General features: G+C 43.8%; 1 pseudogene; it reads left to right on the top strand.

The window, feature by feature from the left end:
* Nucleotides 1-2544: 2544 nt before the first annotated feature.
* LOC126947960 (elongation factor 1-gamma-like) lies at nucleotides 2545-18180 on the top strand (annotated as a pseudogene).
* The last annotated feature ends 1820 nt before the right edge of the window (nucleotides 18181-20000 follow it).

Consider the following 20000-nt stretch of genomic DNA (forward strand, 5'->3'; position numbering starts at 1 on the left):
TCAAGCCACTGCCCTGCCGACAGAGGGAGACTCTATCTCAAAAAATTAATTAATTAAAAATTTAACCAGAAATGGTGGTGCATGTCTGTAGTCCTAGCTACTTGAGAGACTGAGTTGGGAGAATCACTTGAGCCCAGGGGGCCAAGGCTTCAGTGACTTACGAATGTGCCTCTGCACTCCAGGGCGGGTAACAGAGTGAGACCCTGACTCTTAAATGTAGAAAGAAAGAAAAGGGTGTGAGCCAGATGAACTAGGGCGGGAAAGGAGTCTAAAAGTTCATAATTCTTTTTTTTTATTTTATTTTATTCTTTTGAGATGGAATCTTGCTCTGTTGCCCAGGCTGGAGTGCAGTGGCACAATCTCGGCTCACTGCAACCTCTGCCTCCCAGGTTCAAGCGGTTCTCCTGCCTCAGTCTCTTGAGTAGCTGGGACTACAAGTGCACACCACCATGCCCAGGTAATTTTTATATTTTTAGTAGAGACAGGGTTTCACTATGTTGGCCAGGCTGGTCTCAAACTCTTGACTTTAGGTGATCTGCCCTCCTCAGCCTCCCAAAGTGCTGGGATTACAGGTGTGAACCACTTCACCTGGCCAATTCTTTTTTATTTTTTTTGAGACAGGGTCTCACTCTGTCACCCAAGCTGGAGTGCAGTGGGATGATCACAGTTTATTACACCCTTCACCTCCTGGGCTTAAGCCATCCTCCCACCTCAGCCTCCTGAGTGGCTGGGGCTACAGGCACACACCACCATGCCTGGCTAATTTTTTATTTTTTGTAGAGGTGGGGCAGTCTCACCATGTTGCCCAGACTGGTCTCAAACCCCTGGGCTCAAGTGATCCTTCAACCACAGCCTCCCACAGTGCTGGGATTACAGGTATAAGCCACCACACCTGGCTCTAAAAATCTATAATTCTGACATGAACTTTCTTTAAGGCAGCTGATTTACCTCCCTCGAAGTCAAATCTCTCTCCTTTTTCTCTGAAACAAAAATGAGATCCAACTCGATTCTAAACAATCTCCCTCTGACCAATTCTAATGTATTAGAACAGTCTGCACTCTGATGCACCTTTGTGCCCTACAAAATGTAATGCCCTCTCTCTGGAAATAAATCCCCACATATATGGTCAAATGATTTTCAACAAGGATGCCAAGACCATTCAATGGATAAGAGACAGTCTTTTCAGTAAATGGTTCTGGGAGAATGGAATACCCAAATGCAAAAGAATGAGCTTGGGCCCTGACCTTACATGATACACAGAAATTAACTGAAATGGATCATAAGACCTAAAACTATAAAACTCCTAGAATAAAACATAGGGCAAGAGCTTCACAACATTGGATTTGGCAATGATTTCATGGATATGACACCAAAGGCACAGGCAACAAAAGAAAAACAAATTGGACTGTATGAAAATGTAAAACGTTTGTTTGTCAAAAGACACTATCAGAACTGGGGGCACTGGCGTGAACCTGTAGTCACCGCTACTCAAGAGGCTGAGGTGAGAGTATGGCTTGAGTCTAGGAATCAGACTGGGCAACACAGCAAGACTTATCTAGAAAAGAAGTGAGGAAGGGAGAGAAAGGAAAGAAGAAAAGAAAAAACAAAGATATGATCAACAGAGTAAAAAGGCAACCTGCAGGATGGGAGAAAATATTTGTAACTCAGCAACCAAAAAAACTCAATTGAAAAATGTGTAAATAACTTGAACAGATATTTCTCCAAAGAAGATATAAGATATCATCACTAATCATAAAGGAAATGTAAGTCAAAACTGCAATGAGATCCCACTTCACACCCATTAGGATGGCTATTAAAAGAAAAAGTTGAAGACCAGCCTGGGCAAGACAGGGAGACCCCGTCTCTACCAAAACACAGAAAATAACAAGAGTTGGTATGAATGTGGAGAAATTGGAACCTTTGTACACTCATGGTGGAAATGTAAAATGATACAGTCACTGTGGAAAACAGTATAGTGGTTCCTCCAAACATTAAAAATAGAATTACCAGCTGGGTGTGGTGGCTCACACCTGTAATCCCAGCATTTTGGGAGGACAAGGCAGGCAGGCAGATCGCTCAAGGTCAAGAGTTTGAGACCAGCCTGGCGAACATGGTGAAACCCTGTCTCTACTAATAATACAAAAATTAGCCAGGTGTGGTGGCATGTGACTGTAGTCCTAGCTATTTGGGAGGCTGGCGCATGAGAATCACTTAAACCTGGGAGGTGGAGGTTGCAGTGAGCCCAGATTGCACCACTGCACTCCAGCCTGGGTGAAAGAGTGAGACTCTGTCTTAAAAAAAAAAAAAAAAAAAAAAAGACTTACCATGCAATCCAGCAATTTCACTTCTGGGTATATACCCAAAATAATTGAAAGCATGGTCTCAAAGAGATATGTGTACATCCGTGTTCATAGGAGAATTATTCACAATAGCTAAAACGTGGAAACAATCCCAAGTGTCCATTGGTGTATGAATGGATAAACAAAATGTGGTATATCCACATATTCAGCCTTAAAAAGGAAGGAAATTCTGCAATATGCCACAATGTGGATGAACGTTGAGGATGTTATGGTAAGTGAAATAAGCCAATCACAAAAATATATATACTGTATCATTCCACTTTTATTAGGTGATTAGAGCAGTCAAAATCATAGACACATTCCATCCTGGCTAACCCGGTGAAACCCCGTCTCTACTAAAAAATACAAAAAACTAGCCGGGCGAGGTGGCAGGCGCCTGTAGTCCCAGCTACTCGGGAGGCTGAGGCAGGAGAATGGCGTAAACCCGGGAGGCGGAGCTTGCAGTGAGCTGAGATCCGGCCACTGCACTCCAGCCTGGGCAACAGAGCAAGACTCCGTCTCAAAAAAAAAAAAAAAAAATCCTAGACACAGAAAGTAGGATGGTAGTTGCCAGAGGCTGTGGGGAGGGGAGACTAAGGAGTTATCATTTAATTGGCATAGAGTTTCAGTTTTATCAGATGAAGAAAGTGGGCTGGGTGCAGTGGTTCATGCCTATAATCCCAGCACTTTGGGAGGCTGACACAGGTGGGTCTCTTGAGGCCAGGAGTTCAAGACCAACCTGGGCAACATAGTAAAACCCCATCTCTATAAAAAAATTTTAAAAAATAAGCCAGTCACGCTGGCATGCACCTGTAGTCCCAGCTACTTGGGAGTCTGAGGCACATGAATCCCTTGAGCCCAGGAGTTGAGGCTGCAGTAAGCTCTGACTGTGCCACTGAACTCCAGCCTGTATGACAGAGCAAGACCCTGCCTCTAAAAAAAATCATTTAAAAAAATCCTGGAGATAGATGATGGTGATGGTTGCACCACAATATGGATATAGTTGACATCACTGAACTGTACACTTTAAAATGATTAACGTAGTAATTTTTTTTTTTTTTTGAGACAGAGTTACACTCTTGTCACCTAGGCTGGAGTGCAATGGCGTGAACTCGGCTCACTGCAACCTCCGCCTCCTGGGTTCAAGCGATTCTCCTGCCTGAGTAGCTGGGATTACAGGCATGTGCCACCACATCCGGCTAGTTTTGTATTTTTAGCAGAGATGGGGTTTTACCATGTTGGCCAGGCTGGTCTTGAACTCCTGACCTCAGGTGATCTGCCTACCTCAGCCTCTCAAAGTGCTGGGATTACAGGCATGAGCCACTGCATCCGGCCAACATAGTAAATTGTATATTATGTGTATTTCTACCACTTTTTTTTTGAGGCAGGGTATTGGTCTGTCATCCAGACAGAGGCACAACCACAGCTCACTGTAGCCTCGATCTCCCAGCCTCCAGCCATCCTCTCACCTCAATTTTTTAATTTTTTGGAGAGAAGACAAGGTCTCACTATGTTGTCCAGGTTGGTCTTGAACTTCTGGGCTCAAGCAATCCTCTGGCCTCAGCCTCCCAAAGTGCTGGGATTACAGGCATGAGCCACTGCACCTGGCCCTTATCACAATTTTTTAAATGAGAGGAAACTGTTATGCAGTCTGATAGAGTTCTGGAGCTATAAAGTTCTATCCCTTCAAGGATCTCTCAGAAGTGTAAACAGATAATAATATAATTGCCACAATAAGGATATGTTTAAAGTATTATGAGTACACAAATAAGAGATCATTGATTTTGTGGGGGAGAGAATAACTTTAGTAGTGAAAGAATGATCAACAAAAATTTGGGGCCTAGTGCGATGGCTCATACCTGTAATCCTAGCACTTTGGAAGGCCAAGGCCAGGGCAGATCACTGGAGTCCAGGAGTTCGAGACCAGCCTGGGCAACATGGCGAAACCCCATCTCTACTAAAAATACAAAAAATTAGCCAGGCCCATAGTGGCATGTGCCTGTGGTCCCAGCTACTCAGGAGGCTGAGGTGGGAGGATCGTCTGAACCCAGGATGGAGAGGTTGCAGTGAGCCAAGATGGTACCACTGCACTCCAGCCTGGGTGACAGAGTGAGACCCTGTCTCCAAAAAAAAGGTAGTAAAAGACATTTGAGTCTTGAAGGGTGAGTGGACTTAGCCAGGTAGAGGAAACAGCATTCAAGACACAGAAGAGAAAAGGGGCAAGGCACAATTCGGGAACCTGCGGATAGTTGGCATCTGGGGGTGGGGGGACAAGGTATAGGAAATGGTACTGAGGAGATGAGCAGGGCAAGATCATGAGGCCAGTAATACACTTATGCTTAACTGAAAAGGTAGTCCTTCAAGGATAATGACGTAGTTATATTTGAATATTTAAAATATGCTGTTTTCTTCTGGAGAGGAAACAGCAGTGTGTGGAAAAGAATAAAAGAGCCAAACTGAAAGCAGGAGAAACAGTAAGGGATTATTGCAGAAAATCAGGTGAGAGATTATATAAATAGAAGCAGTAGGCCAGCACGGTGGCTCACACCTGTAATCCCAGCACTTTGGGAGGCCGAGGTGGGTGGATCACTTGAGCTCAGGAGTTGGAGACCAGCCTGGCCAACATGGTGAAACCCCATCTCCACTAAAAATACAAAATTAGCCAGTCATGGTGGTGTGCACCTGTAATCCCAGCTACTCGGGAGCCTGTGGCACAAGAATCACTTGAACTCAGGAGGCAGAAGTTGCAGTGAGCTGAGGTCACGCCACTGCACTGAAAACAAACAAACCAAAAAAAAGAAGCAGTAGGAATGGAAAAAGGGGCAGTTTAGAGAGATATTAGTGATAGAATCAGTTAAGACAAATAATTTATTAAATGTGTTGCGGGTAGTGGAGATGAAGGTTTTCATGTAGAAGAGGTCATTCTCCAGGGAGATTTCACTAGAACCAACTAGTTGTTTCAATTCTGAGCAGCCAGTAGTGGCTGCTGGTGTGCAGTTTAGAAAAAGAGCCTAAAGCCCAACCTAGGCACAACAAGAAAAACTAGTGAATTAGTAATGTCCACAATGGATGCAGAATAGGAGAGCATTGACACATGACAAATGCTTAACACTCCTATTCTCAGGCAGGGGAAACTTAAGAAGGTAGTGTGTTTTGATGAATACATATGATGTGTTTCCATTTTTTGAAATTCCAGAACAGGAAAAATTAATCTTTGTTGATAGAAGTCAGAATAGTGGTTATCTCTGTGGAGGTATAGATATGGACAGGAAAAGATATGGGAACCTTCTAGAGAGTTGGAAATTAACTAGATCTTACTGAGTCATGGTCACACATGTGTATACTTATGTGAACATCCATTGAGTTATACTCTTAAATTTTATACTCCTCACTGTACAAATGTTTTATGTCAATAAAAAAGTGAAAAATGGGCCAGACATGGTGGCTCACGCCTGTAATCCCAGCACTTTGAGAGGCTGAGGCAGATGGATCACTTGAGGTCAGGAGTTTGACACCAGCCTGGCCAACAAGGTGAAACTCCGTCTCTACTAAAAATACAAAAATTAGCCAGGCGTAGTGGCGCAGGCCTGTAGTCTAAGCTACTTGAGAGGCTGAGGCAGGTGGATCACTTGAGGTCAGGGGTTTAACACCAGCCTGGCCAACACGGTGAAACTCCGTCTCTACTAAAAATACAAAAATTAGCCAGGTGTAGTGGTGCAGGCCTATAGTCTAAGCTACTTGAGAGGCTGAGGCAGGAGAATCGCTTCCATCCAGGAACCAGAGGTTGCAGTGAGCCAAGATCACGCCACTGCACTCCAGCCTGGGCAACAGAGCGAGACTTCGTCTAAAAAAAAAAAGTGAAAAATGTTAATAGTTAATACATGTTAAACATATAATAAATGTTTAAGGAATGGCAAGTAATCTGATATCACATATAGAGAGGAAGAAAAAAATGGTTTGCAGAAAACTGGGAGATAAAGTTGGAGAGATGGAATGACAATAGATTGTAAAAGGGCCTATGCAGTGGCTCACACCTGTAATCCCAGCACTTTGGAAGGCTGAGGTGGGCAGATCACCTGAGGTCAGGAGTTCGAGACCAGCCTGGCCAACATGGTGGAACCCTGTCTCTACTAAAAATACAAAAATTAGCTGAGTGTCGTGGTGGGTGCCTGTAATCCCAGCTACTCAGGAGGCTGAGGCAGGAGAATTACTTGAACCCAGGAGGCGGAGGTACAGTGAGCTGAGATCACGCCATTGCACTGCAGCCTCGGTGACAGAGCAAGACTCAGTCGCAAAAAAAAAAAAAAAAAAAGGTCTTGGGAGCCATATTAAGTCACTTGGACTTTGGACTTGATCCTGCAAACATTCGGGGGAGCATCCAAAGTTTTGAAGTAGGGGAAATATGTGCTTGTATCTCTGTTTTGGAAAGTAAACTGGAGGCAGTGCAGAGTCGGCTTTGAAGGGAGGAAGATGGAGAACAGATTCTCTGACCCAGATAGGATCTCAAACCCCATATCTTGTTGGCTAGAGGAATATCAGTTTTATATTAATCCTTGGAAATCATGAAAGGGAAGAGAATTTAATAGTTACCTATGAAAGCACTTGATGAGTAACTTCAGTAAACTTCAAATATTTTTATTTAAAATAACATAACTGCTCGGGCACGGTGGCTAACACCTGTAATCCCAGCACTTTGGGAGGTCAAGGTGAGCGGATCATGAGGTCAGGAGATCGAGACCATCCTGGCTAACACGGTGAAACCCCGTCTCTACTAAAAATTCGAAAAATTAGCCCGGTGTGGTGGCGGGCGCCTGTAGTCCCAGCTACTGAGGAGGCTGAGGCAGGAGAATAGTGTGAACCCGGGAGGCAGAGCTTACAGTGAGCGGAGATTGCACCACTGCACTCCAGCCTGGGCGACAGAGCGAGAATCGTCTCAAAATAAATAAATAAAATAAAATAACCACATTGCAAAATTTTGAACCCATAGAAAAATGACATAAATTACCCACAATCCCACCATAGTACGGTTTGGTATACTGGATTTCCTACCATTCTCTTTTTTCTTTTTAACAGCTCTTCAAGACGAGGCAGCTGGCCTATGCTGATAGGAGGGTACCATGGTCTAGGTCAGATCTGGAGAGACATAACCAAAAGTAGTCACTAAGCTTATTTTGGCAGGAGCAAGACAAAATTTAAATAAACACCAAGTCAGAAATATGTGTCAAAATGAGCAAGCGGGCCAGGCACAGTGGCTTCTGCCTATGATCCCAACACTTTGGGAAGCCAAGGCAGGAGGATTGCTTGAGCCTAGGAGTTTGAGACCAGCTTGGGCAGCATAGCGAGACCCAGTCTCTAAATAAAAATTTAAAAAATTAGCCGGGTGTAGTGGCACACCCCTAGTTTAAGCTACTCCAGAGGCTGAGGCAGGAGGATCACCTGAGCCTAGGAGTTTATTACAGTGAGCTATTATTGCACCACTACACTTCAGTCTGGACCAGAAAGTGAGACCCTGTCTCAAGTGGGGAAAAAAAAAAAAGAAGGAGGCAAAGAGTAAAGATACAAAGGTGGAAAAGTTCAAGAGTGCTATAGAAAGGGCCAGGGAAGTAGAGATAATTAATATATACAAAAACATAGAAAGAATGGCTTATACCTAGTATTTGCTAGCACAACAAGGTGACTATAGTCAAAATAATTCAATTGTACATTTAAAAATAACTAAAAGAGTAAAATTGGATTGTTTATAACACAAAGGATAAATACTTGAGGTAATAGATACCCCATTTACCCTATATGATTATTACACATTGCATGCCTGTATCGAAATATTTCAGGTGACTCACAAATATATACCCTTACTATGTACTCACAAAAATTAAAAATTAGTGTTATAGGCTAACCAGGCATGGTAGCATGTGCCTGTAGTCCCAGTTACTCAGGAGACTGAGGCAAGAGGATCCCTTGAACCTAGAAGTTTGAGGCTGCAGTGAGAGTTGTGATTGTGCACTGCACTCCAGCCTGCAGTCTCCAGCAAGACTCCATCTCTAAAAATAAAAAAGAATGCTATAGGCTGAATGTTGGTGTCCCCCCAAAATTCATATTTTGGAACCTAATACCCAGTGAGATAGTATTAAGAGATGGGGTCTTTTGGGAAGTGATTAAGTCATGAAGGTTTCATCCTCATGAATGGAATTAGTGTCCTTATAAAAGGAGGTGGAAGGAAACTGTCTTGCCCCTTTCACCATGTGAAGGTGCAGCAAGAAAGTGCCATCTTTGAAGGAGAGAGTAAACCTTCTTCAGACACTGAATCCGCTGACACCTTGACCTTGGACTTTATGGCTTCCAGTATTGCTCCAGTGAGCAATACATTTCTATTGTTTATAATACCCAGACTAAGGTATTTTGTTGCAGCAGTTAAACAGACTAAGAGAGAGAGCTATCCATGGCAGATGTTATAGTTTGGCTCTATGTCCCCACCCAAATCTCACCTCGAATTGTAGTTCCCATAATCCCATGTGTCATGGGAGGGACCCATTGGGAGGTATTTGAATCATGGGGGGCAGTTACCTTCATGCTGTTCTTGTGACAGTGAGTGATTTCTCACAAGATCTGATGGTTTTATAAGGAGCTTTTTCCCCTTTTGCTTGTCACTTCTCCTTGCTGCTGCCATGTGAAGAAGGATTTGCTTACCCTTCCGCCATGACTGTAAGTTTCCTGAGGCCTCCCCAGCCATGCTGAACTGTGAGTCAATTAAACCTCTTTCCTGGCTGGGCGCGGTGGCTCACCCCTGTAATCCCAGCACTTTGGGAGGCCGAGGCAGGCAGATCACGAGGTCAGGAGATCGAGACCATCCTGGCCAACATGGTGAAACCCCATCTCTACTAAAAAGAATGTAAAAAATTAGCCAGGTGTGGTGGCATGCACCTGTAGTCCCAGCTACTTGGGAAGCTGAGGCAGGGGAATGGCTTGAACCCGAGAGGTGTAGGTGGCAGTGAGCCAAGATTGTGCCACTGCACTCCAGCCTGGTGACAGAGCAAGACTCTATCTAAAGTAATATAATTTTTTTTTTAAGGAGAACCTCTTTCCTTTATAAATTACTCAGTCACAGGTATGTCTTTATTAGCAGTGTAAGAACAGACTAATACAGTAGGGATGGCGATATGTGTGGGGAAATGCCTACTGCATGTTGTGGGGCTGAGTATGACTGCTTAATGGTGCTAAACTGGATGGTTGTAACCATAATTATTTTCGCCTCTTTTCATTTCACCTTAAATCATAAGCATTTCCCCTTAAATCATAAGCATTTCCCATGTTGTTCTATAGCTTTCATAAATACCTGTTTTTCCAGAGGTTAAATTTCATTTCATTCCTTTTAACAATTTTTGTTTTCTTTTCATTAGCCTTTTACTCCTAAGTCTTTTGTAAAATTATTTTTAACTTATAGCAATGCAAGAATATAAAATTTTTAAAATTATTATTATTTTTGAGACAGAGTCTCGCTCTGTCACCCAGGCTGGAGTACAGTGGCACCATCTTGGCTCACTGCAACCTCCGTCTCCCAGATTCAAGTGATTCCCATACCTCAGCCTCCTGAGTAGCTGGGATTACAGGTATGCACCACCATACCTGGCTAATTTTTGTATTTTTAATAGAGACAGGGTTTCACCATGTTGACCAGGCTAGTCTCAAACGCCTGGCTTCAAGCGATCCGTCTGTCTCGCCTCCCAAAGTGCTGGGATTATAGACATGAGCCACCGTGCCCAGCCTAAAAAAATTATTTTTAGCAAAATGACTTTTATGTTTGTAAACGTTTACTTGCCTGATGTTTTTAAACTTTTAAAATTAAACTGTTTTTCTGATTATAAAAGTATTAAAGGTCTTTTACAGAAAATCTGGAAAACATAGGAAAACATAAAGAAAAAAATAATGATAACAATAATCCGGCCGGGCGCGGTGGCTCAAGCCTGTAATCCCAGCACTTTGGGAGGCCGAGACAGGCGGATCACTAGGTCAGGAGATCGAGCCCATCCTGGCTAACCCGGTAAAATCCCGTCTCTACTAAAAAATACAAAAAACTAGCCGGGCGAGGTGGCGGGCGCCTGTAGTCCCAGCCACTCGGGAGGCTGAGGCAGGAGAATGGCGTAAACCCGGGAGGCGGAGCTTGCAGTGAGCCGAGATCCGGCCACTGCGCTCTAGCCTAGCCTGGGCCACAGACAGACTCCGTCTCAAAAAAAAAAAAAAAAAAAAAAAAAAAGAAGCCACATATGTTTAGGCCGGGTGCGGTGGCTCAAGCCTGTAATCCCAGCACTTTGGGAGGCCGAGACGGGCGGATCACGAGGTCAGGAGATCGAGTCCATCCTGGCTAACACGGTGAAACCCCGTCTCTACTAAAAAAAAAATACAAAAAAAACTAGCCAGACAAAGTGGCGGGCGCCTGTAGTCCCAGCTACTCGGGAGGCTGAGGCAGGAGAATGGCGTAAACCCGGGAGGCGGAGCTTGCAGTGAGCTGAGATCCGGCCACTGCACTCCAGCCTGGGCGACAGAGCGAGACTCTGTCTCACAAAAAAAAAAAAAAAAAAAAACCAATAATCCATAACTCCATTATTTTAAGATCACCAATTTAAATAACCTTTTGGCATATTTTCTTCCAGTCTTTTTTTGAATGCTCTTTAACATGGTTGAGATAATATTTTGTCTATAATTTTTACTTGATGTTTTGCTATATTTTCCCATATCCTTAAGAATGCTTTATAAATACAGTTTTAGCATCTGCAAAATATTACATTAAGAGAAGGTGCCAGAGTTTACTTAACCAGGCCCTTATTGTTGGGCATTTAAGTTACTTCTAATTCTCTGCTATTATAAATAATGCTTTTTGCATAAATGCATAAAGCACTATAAGGTTATTTCCTCAGAGAAAATTCTCAGATGTGGGATTTCTATATCAAGTAGTGTGAAAATTTAAAAGGTTCCTGATATGTACTGCCAAATTGCTTTTTAAGAGGTTTGTACTAAATTCCACTTACACTATTATGTGGGAGAGAAAACCAACTAAACATTCTTAAGCTTTAAAAATGATAAGCTTCTCAGAATCTCTGGGCAAGGGCTATAGCATTCACACGTGTATTTTCCTTTGAAACGTAAGTATTGCCTGGTAGCATAAAATCTCAGATTTTGCAAGGAGGGGTTCACACACTTTACTTCCCTTGACATCCCCAAGAACCCGAGAAACATACCTTTTAGTCAGCTAAGTACCCCCACCTTGCAAGCCAACAATATTTTAAAGAGGAATTTCCTTAAAGTTATACAACATCTGGGTGTCTCTAAAATTCCCCAGAGAATAAGATCACTCACAGCTTTGGAGGGAGGATTTCTAAGGGATCCCTGAAGGGATCCTCAGTTCTAGCAGATAGTGTATGCAGCTCTAAATTTTTCTTGTTTGGACAGTCTTTCTTCTAGTTCCAGAGATCCCAGCCTTAGATATCTCCCAACGTTTTTCTGGGGCCCTCCAGACATCCACAATCTCAAGAGAAATTGCAAGCTTCTCTCCATCTCTCTCTCGCCCATACATGCTCCAGCTCCCCCCACTTTATTCGCTCTCTCTCCTGTTCTTGTTCTCCCTAGCGTCTCTTCTTTTCCTCTCCTCCCCCAACTGTCTCTCTCCTCTTGCTAAGTGTGCCCTCCTGAGTCTATCTTGTAAATTTCTTTCTAAGCTTTACTTTTAATATTCTCCCTTTCTCTCTCTCCCCTCTCTCCGTTGAGTCTTTGTGTAACTTTTTTCTACTCCCCCAACCCCACTCCACTGTCCTTTTAATTGTCTCAGACTTTTAGTCCTTTCCTTCTCTCCAAAGGGGACACAGCTGACCTTTCCTAGGAGTAGCCTCTTTTTTTGTCCCCAAACTTCTCTCCCCTGGGCTCTTCTATTCTCTTCAAATGGCACACATACTATCCCTGAATTTGCAGGAGTTTCTTTCTGCCTGTTTCACGCCAAATATAGCTTTTTTTTTTTCACACCATGTTACCAAGGAATAATCTTAGTAGACCACTGTTAATCCTTCTAGACCCCACCATGACTTCCTACTGTATTTATCCTTATCATACACTCCAAGAAACGATCACTTATATTATGCCCATATTTTCCTCATTCTATCCAAATCAGGATACATAAGAGCAGAAGTCTAAGCCTACTTATAATTACAATAAGATAGGATATTTGAAATCTGGGCTGTCCTCGAAAATCTGGGACATAATGTTGCTATAAATGCCACCTATCCAGAATCCAGCTCTCAAGCAGTTTCATAAGCAAGCACTCTGAACATCCTCAGCATTGTCAGGAAGTTTGTATATTACACTCAGACTAAAAAAGGTTTTCCTCTCATTTTGTCCATTCTGGGAATCAGAATTTTAACTGCACATCGGGTGGGGTCTAGCCATCCAGGTTGCTATCTAGAAATCACCACATAGGGGGATTCTTCACAAAAAGTTTTTGTGAGCTTTTTATGAAGCTCACAAAAATCTTTCACTGAGGCCGGACGCAGTGGCTCACACCTGTAATCCCAGCACTTTGGGAGGCCAAGGTGGGTGGATCATCTGAGGTCAGGAGTTCAACACTAGCCTGGACAACATGGTGAAACCCCATCTCTACTAAAAATAGAAAAATTAGACGGGTGTGGTGGCAGGCGCCTGTAATCCCAGCTACTTGGGAGGCTGAGGCAGGAGAATCGCTTGAACCCAGGAGGCAGAGGTTGCAGTGAGCTGAAATCGCGCCATGGCACTCCAGCCTGGGTGACAGAATGAGACTACATCTCAAAAAAAAAAAAAAAAAAATTCTTTCACTGAGAAAGGTTGAACCCAAATCTGAAATGAAAGCATACAGTTTACTACCCATTGATTGATTTATGCAGAAATCTGTATAAAGATTTCCAAAGGTGGCCGGGCGCGGTGGCTCAAGCCTGTAATCCCAGCACTTTGGGAGGCCGAGGCGGGTGGATCACGAGGTCAGGAGATCGAGACCATCCTGGCTAACATGGTGAAACCCCGTCTCTACTAAAAATACAAAAAACTAGCCGGGCGTGGTGGCGGGCGCCTGTAGTCCCAGCTACTCGGAGGCTGAGGCAGGAGAATGGCGTGAACCTGGGAGGCGGAGCTTGCAGTGAGCCGAGATCGCGCCACTGCACTCCAGCCTGGGTGACACAGCGCGAGACTCCGTCTCAAAAAAAAAAAAAAAGATTTCCAAAGGTGGCTTAGTAGGTTCTGTTTTAAACTTTCAGTTCCTCCTCCCTAGAAAGTTAGGGAAACCTCTTAACCAATATGAGTTCCTCCGATCTGAGCTGGACTTTCCTTCTTCCACTATCCAAATTCTGCTGATTCTTTTCTGTCCAGGATATTAATCTAAGTCACCATGGTTGTATATGTTCAAGATTCACTTTAAGTACAGTCTTAATCTTATTTCTGAGGAAGTTTGCTTTCTCCACTAGGTCTGCAAAACTTCCCCTTCTTATTTCCTATTGCCCCTGAAATGACATTTCTCCTTGTGAATTAATATGGGCCTGCCTACCTCTAAGTAATCCTGTTTTTGTCATGTATCTGTATTGCATTTTCTGCCCACTTTTGTCCTCTCCTACAGTGAAGAGAGCATTTTAAACTTTTTTGTTTCCATAGAAGAGTAACTTGCTGGTTGGAAGACCCGAGTTTAACATGGACACCTGGAGAAACATGGAGAGCCTGAGACATCCTGTGTAATTCAGTAAATATCCACCCACTTCCACCCCCACCTTTGCTGGCTACAGCAGCTGGGGAAGTCAGAGGGAATGAGGTTTTTTATGTTTTGTTTTGTTTTGGAGACGGAGTTTTGCTCTTGTTGCCCAAGCTGGAGTGCAATGGCATGATCTCGGCTCACTGCAACCTCTGCCTTCTGGGTTGAGGCGATTCTCCTGTGTCAGCCTCCTGAGTATCTGGGATTACAGGCATGCGCCAGCATGCCTAGCTAATTTTTTGCATTTTTAGTAGAAACAGGGTTCCACCATGTTGGCCAGGCTGGTCTCGAACTCCTGACGTTAGGTGATCTACCCGCCTCAGCCTCCCAAAGTGCTGGGATTATAGGCGTGAGCCACCGTGCGCGACCGGAAGAAGTTATTTTTGAACATTTTATGCTGCTCAGTCTTGTGCAGACCGCACATACTGTAGAGTTCATGCACTTTTCTCCCAGTGGTGACTTTCAGCTCTTGCTTTACAAGTTCCAACAAGCTTGGATATTTAGTTTCCATGTCCATAGCAGATCAAAATTAACAATTAGTGGGTGGGGGTTGAGAGGCCAGAATAAGTTAGTTAAAAGCACAGATTCTGGAGTCAAACTGAGTCTTTGAATCCTGTGCTGCTGCTTCCTAACTGTATGACTTTGAAGTATTTAACCTTTTTTTTTTTTTTTTGAGACGGGCTCTCGCTCTCGCCCAGGCAGGAGTGCAGTGGCGCAATCTCCACTAACTGCAAGCTCAGCCGCCTCCCGGGTTTACGCCATTCTCCTGCCTCAGCCTCCCGAGTAGCTGGGACTACAGGCGCCCGCCACCACGCCTGGCTAATTTTTTTGTATGTTTAGTAGAGACGGGGTTTCACCGTGTTAGCCAGGATGGTCTCAATCTCCTGACCTCGTGATCCGCCCGCCTCGGCCTCCCAAAGTGCTGGGATTACGCCCCCACGCCCGGCCGTATTTAACCTTTTAGCTTCAATTTCCTCATCTGTAAAATGGGAATAATAATAGTAGCTATTTTGCACAGTTGTCATAAAGATTAAATAGTTTAATGTATATGAAGTGCCTGCAATTGTAAGTACTATATGAGTATAGAGAGGACACATTGGTAACAGTAGTGATGAGATGTAGCAAAGAAGCAAACCAACCAAAAAAAGCGGTGAAAACAGAGCAATCTAGGATCCAACTGTGTAAGACAGAGAGAGGTTCCCAAACTTTCTCAGCTCAAAGGCACCTTTAGTGTCTCAGTAATTTTTTCATGGTGCCTTCTCCATGCCCTCCCCCCCGCCACAAAAAAACCAAAGTAATAATTCTGTTTATTAAGTAGTTAAGTCCAAACAACTTAATCAGTATTTACATCCTAATAATTTACTAACCTTTTGAAATAATAAGTATATAAGTTTTTATTCTTTTCTTTCCTTCTTTTTTGAGATGGAGTCTTGCCCTGTCACCCAGACTGGAGTGCAGTGGCACCATCTAAGCTCACTGCAACCTCTGCCTCCCGGGCTCAAGTGGTTCTCCTGCCTCAGCCTCCCGAGTAGCTGGGATTATAGGCATGTGCCACCACACCCAGCTAATTTTTGTACTTTTAGTAGAGACGGGGTTTTGCCATATTGGCCAGGCTGGTCTCGAACTCCTGACCTCAGGTGATCCACCCGCCTCGGCCTCCCAAAGTGCTGGGATTACAGCCACCATGCCCAGCCTTTTTTTTTTTTTTTTTTTTTTTTTTTTTTTTTTTTTTTTTTTTTTTTTTGATATAGAGTCTTGCCCTGTTACCCAGGCTATAGTGCAGTGGTGTAGTCTCGGCTCACTGCAACCTCCACCTTTTTGTAGAGATGGGTTTTGCCATGTTGGCCAGGCTGGTCTCCAGCTCCTGACCTCAAGTGATCCACCCGCCTTGGCCTCCCAAAGTGAGGCACTACACACCACAGTGTCTGCAGGCAGGGGACATAAGGCCGATTCATGCTGACTTCCTAGAAGTAAATCAAAAGGAAAACTCCAACTTTCCACACGCAAGTAACAAAATGACCAGAGACAACTCCCTTTGCATCCCACTTTTCTGCGTGGCAGATGAAAAACTGAAAGTACCTGTGATTTGTCCCTGTCCACAACCAATCAGGCTGGTCTCAGGCCAAGTTTTTATTTGCATAGGAGTATAAGTTTGTAACTTCACTTCAGCCTCTGATTGGTCACTTTCTGCAACCAATCAAATGGGTTTAACTTTGTAACTTCATTTCAGCCTCTGATTGGTTGCTTTGTGCAACCAATCAGATTAATCACAGGCCACTACTTCATTTACATAGGGTATACCTCAAGTAACCAATGGGAAGCCCCTAGAAGGTATTTAAATCCCAGAAAATGCTGTAACCAGTTTCCTGAATTCCTATGCTTGGCCTGCTCCCACCCTATGGAGTGTACTTTCGTTTTCAGTAAATCTGCTTTTCTTGCTTCATTCTTTCCTTGCTTTGTGTGTTTTGTCCAATTTTTTCAAGAAGCCAAGAACCTCGGCACCTTCCACTGGTAATAAAATTGCTGGGATTACAGGCATGAGCCACTGTGCCCAGCCAGTTTTTATTATTAAATAGTCATAATTATGTACTAAGGAATATATGTGCCTGTTTAGCAATTCCCTTCTCAAACTTTGGGATCTCATTGTATACTGCTACAGTCATTTCTTGTTCCACAGTGATTTTCACTTGGTACTTGCTTTTTATTACAGCAGCCTCTGAAAACTCAGCTTCAAAAATGTCATCCAGAGGCATGTTTAAACCTTGAACTCAAGCTTGTGTGGTATCAGACATATATTGAATTTCCCTCTCCCCCTCTCCACCTCTCTCCCTCTCCCCCTCTCTCCCTCTCCCCCTCTCTCCCTCTCCCCCTCTCCCCCTCTGTCCCTCTCTCCCTCTCTCTCTCTCTCCAAGATGGAGTCTCGCTGTCTCACCCAGGCTGGAGTGCAGTGGCGCGATCACAGCTCACTACAACCTCTGCCTTCTGGGTTCAAACCGTTCTCATGCCTTAGCCTCCCAAGTAGCTAGAGTTACAGGTGTGCGCCAACATGCCCAACTGATTTTTGTAGTTTATTGTAGAAACGGGATTTCGCCATGTTGTCTAGGCTGGTCTAGAACTCCTAGCCTCAAATGATCCACCCGCCTCGGTCTCCCAAAGTGCTGGGATTACAGATATGAGCCACCGCGCCCAGCTTGTATTTCTCTTAAAATGTCAAAATATCCTCTAGAGCCCTGAGTTAGCTAGGGCACCCCAGGGCTCCTCAAAAGGCAGTTTGGGAACCACATGTATAAAAGGGAAATCCCGTAACAAACCCTCAGGATATTAACACAGAACATCACAGAATCACAAATAGTGGTCATGATAATAACTTCCTCACCTGCATTAACCAGCCCCAGTTCCAGGCTGTCTTGGGGGAAGTAAAATGATATGAGAAAATGGCCCTATTTGATGCTAAAATGTTTGCAGAAAGCAGGCCTAAAAAAAAGACACCCCACAGGAGAAAAGTTCACGAGAAGAGAAGCAGAAGCCCTAGGCTGAACAGAAAGGAGAAAAAGGCGGCTGCTCCTGCTCCTGAGGAGATGGATGAATGTGAACAGGCACTGGCTGCTGAGCCCAAAGCCAAGACCCCTTTGCTCACTTGTCCTAGAGTACCTTTGTGTTGGATGAGTTTAAGCACAAGTAGTCCAATAAGGACACAATGTGGTGCTGCCGTATTTTCAGGAGCACTGTGATAAGGATGGTTGGTCTGAGTATTGCTTTCCTGAGAAGCTCACCCAGACCTTCTGGAGTTGCAGTCTCATCGCTGGAATGTTCCAGCAACTGAACAAACTGAGGAAGAATGCCTTTGCCAGTGCAATCCTCTTTGGAAGCAACAATATCAGCTCCATTTCTGGAGCCTGGGTCTTCACAGGCCAGAAGCTTGCCTTGACCCTGAGTCCAGATTGGCAGGTGGACTTTGAGTCATACACATGGCAGAAACTGGATCCTGGCAGCGAGGAGACCCAGACACTGGTTTGTGAGTACGGTTCCTGGAAAGGGGCCTTCCAGCAGGTGGACTAAGCCTTCAATCAGGGCAAGATCTTCAAATAAACAGCTCTTGCCATTGCCTTGCTGCCTGCACCTGTTCTTTAAGGAGATGGGGATCATTAAAAGAAATTGAATATTGAAAAAAAAAGTTTAATTTAAGGTCAGTTTCTTCCATTTATGAAGACTGAGAAATACCAAGTGCCTACTTAACAAGACTGCCATCCAACATTATTAAAATTTAAAATAAAAATATTGGGCCAGGATTGGTGGCTCACGCCTGTAATCTCAGCATTTTGGAAGGCCAAGGAGGAAGGATTGCTTGAGGCCAGGAGTTTAACACAAGCCTGGGCAGCAAAGCAAGATTCTGTCTCTACAAAAAAATATAAAAAATTAGCTGGGCATGGTGATGCATGCCTATAGTCATAGCTACTCGGAAGGATGAGATAGGAGGCTCGCTTGAGCCCAGGAGTTTGAGGCTACAGTGAGCTATGATTGCACCACTGCACTCCAGCCTGGGCAACTGAGTAATACCCTCACTCTAAAAAAATTAAAAATAAAAGTATTGTACTTTTAGCTATGCTAAAAACTTACAAAGTCATTGTCAGGCCCCATCCTTTCCTCAAAGAACACAAACCTTAGAGTCACATAGATTTGGATTCAAATTTAGACCCATTGCTTTCCATGATCTTGAGCAAGTCTCTCAATCTTTCAGATCACCTTCTCATAAAAAATTTGGAACATAATTCTCACCTCTTAAGTTCTTATGGAAAGTAGAAGAACTTATAAAAAGTGCCTAGCACAGACCCTGGAACATAACAGGTGCTCCTTGCCATTTCCTAAACATGACCCCCTTGCTATTTCCTAAACATGCCTTAGACTTGCATCCTACTAAACCTTTGCAACACGGTGCTTCCTTGGCCTGATAAACCCTACTGCTTTTGTCTGCTGCCAAACTCTGTTCATTCTGCATCACCCAACTTTAAATACATTATTTTCTCTGAAGCTTCTCTTGGCTTCTTTGAAGAGAATGAATCACTCTCTCTTGTTCAGTTCTGCACATTTACCACTATCACCTCACTTGATCACATTGTGTTGTAATTGCTTATTTATGAATCTTCTCCCTCACCGGATTTTATGGTCCTCCTCCATGGCTGAAGCCACATATATTCACAGCACCTAGCATGGTACTTGGCCCTCAATAAATGTTTTGATGAATGGAGGAATAATAATAGCAAACACACAGTGCTTAATTCTAGGCACTATTCCAAGTGCTTTACAAATATTATTAACTTGTTTAATCTTCACGACAATTCTATGAATTATCATTTCTATCTTACAGATGAGGAAAATGGCACATAGAAAAGTTATGTAATTTGTCAGGCCGGGCGCGGTGGCTCAAGCCTGTAATCCCAGTACTTTGGGAGGCCGAGGCGGGTGGATCACGAAGTCAGGAGATCGAGACCATCCTGGCTAACATGGTGAAACCCCGTCTCTACTAAAAATACAAAAAACTAGCCGGGCGTGGTGGCGGGCGCCTGTAGTCCCAGCTACTCGGAGGATGAGGCAGGAGAATGGCGTAAACCCGGGAGGCGGAGCTTGCAGTGAGCCGAGATCGGGCCACTGCACTCCAGCCTGGGTGACACAGCGAGACTCCGTCTCAAAAAAAAAAAAAAAAAAAAAAAAAAAAAAAAAAAAGTTATGTAATTTGTCTAAGGTCACTCAGCTATTACTTGTCAAAGCCAGGATTCAAAGCTAAGCAGTTGGTGTGAGTCCAGACTTTTAGCCAACACACTACAATGCCTCCCAGTGAACAAAGGAACGAACAATCACAAACCAATTTGCTTTTCCCAAATGTCTTGGTTTCTCAGGTTTTGGAATGGCTC

This window comes from Macaca thibetana, chromosome 1 (genome assembly GCF_024542745.1).
Source record: "Macaca thibetana thibetana isolate TM-01 chromosome 1, ASM2454274v1, whole genome shotgun sequence".
In the NCBI taxonomy this organism is placed as follows: Eukaryota; Metazoa; Chordata; class Mammalia; order Primates; family Cercopithecidae; genus Macaca; species Macaca thibetana.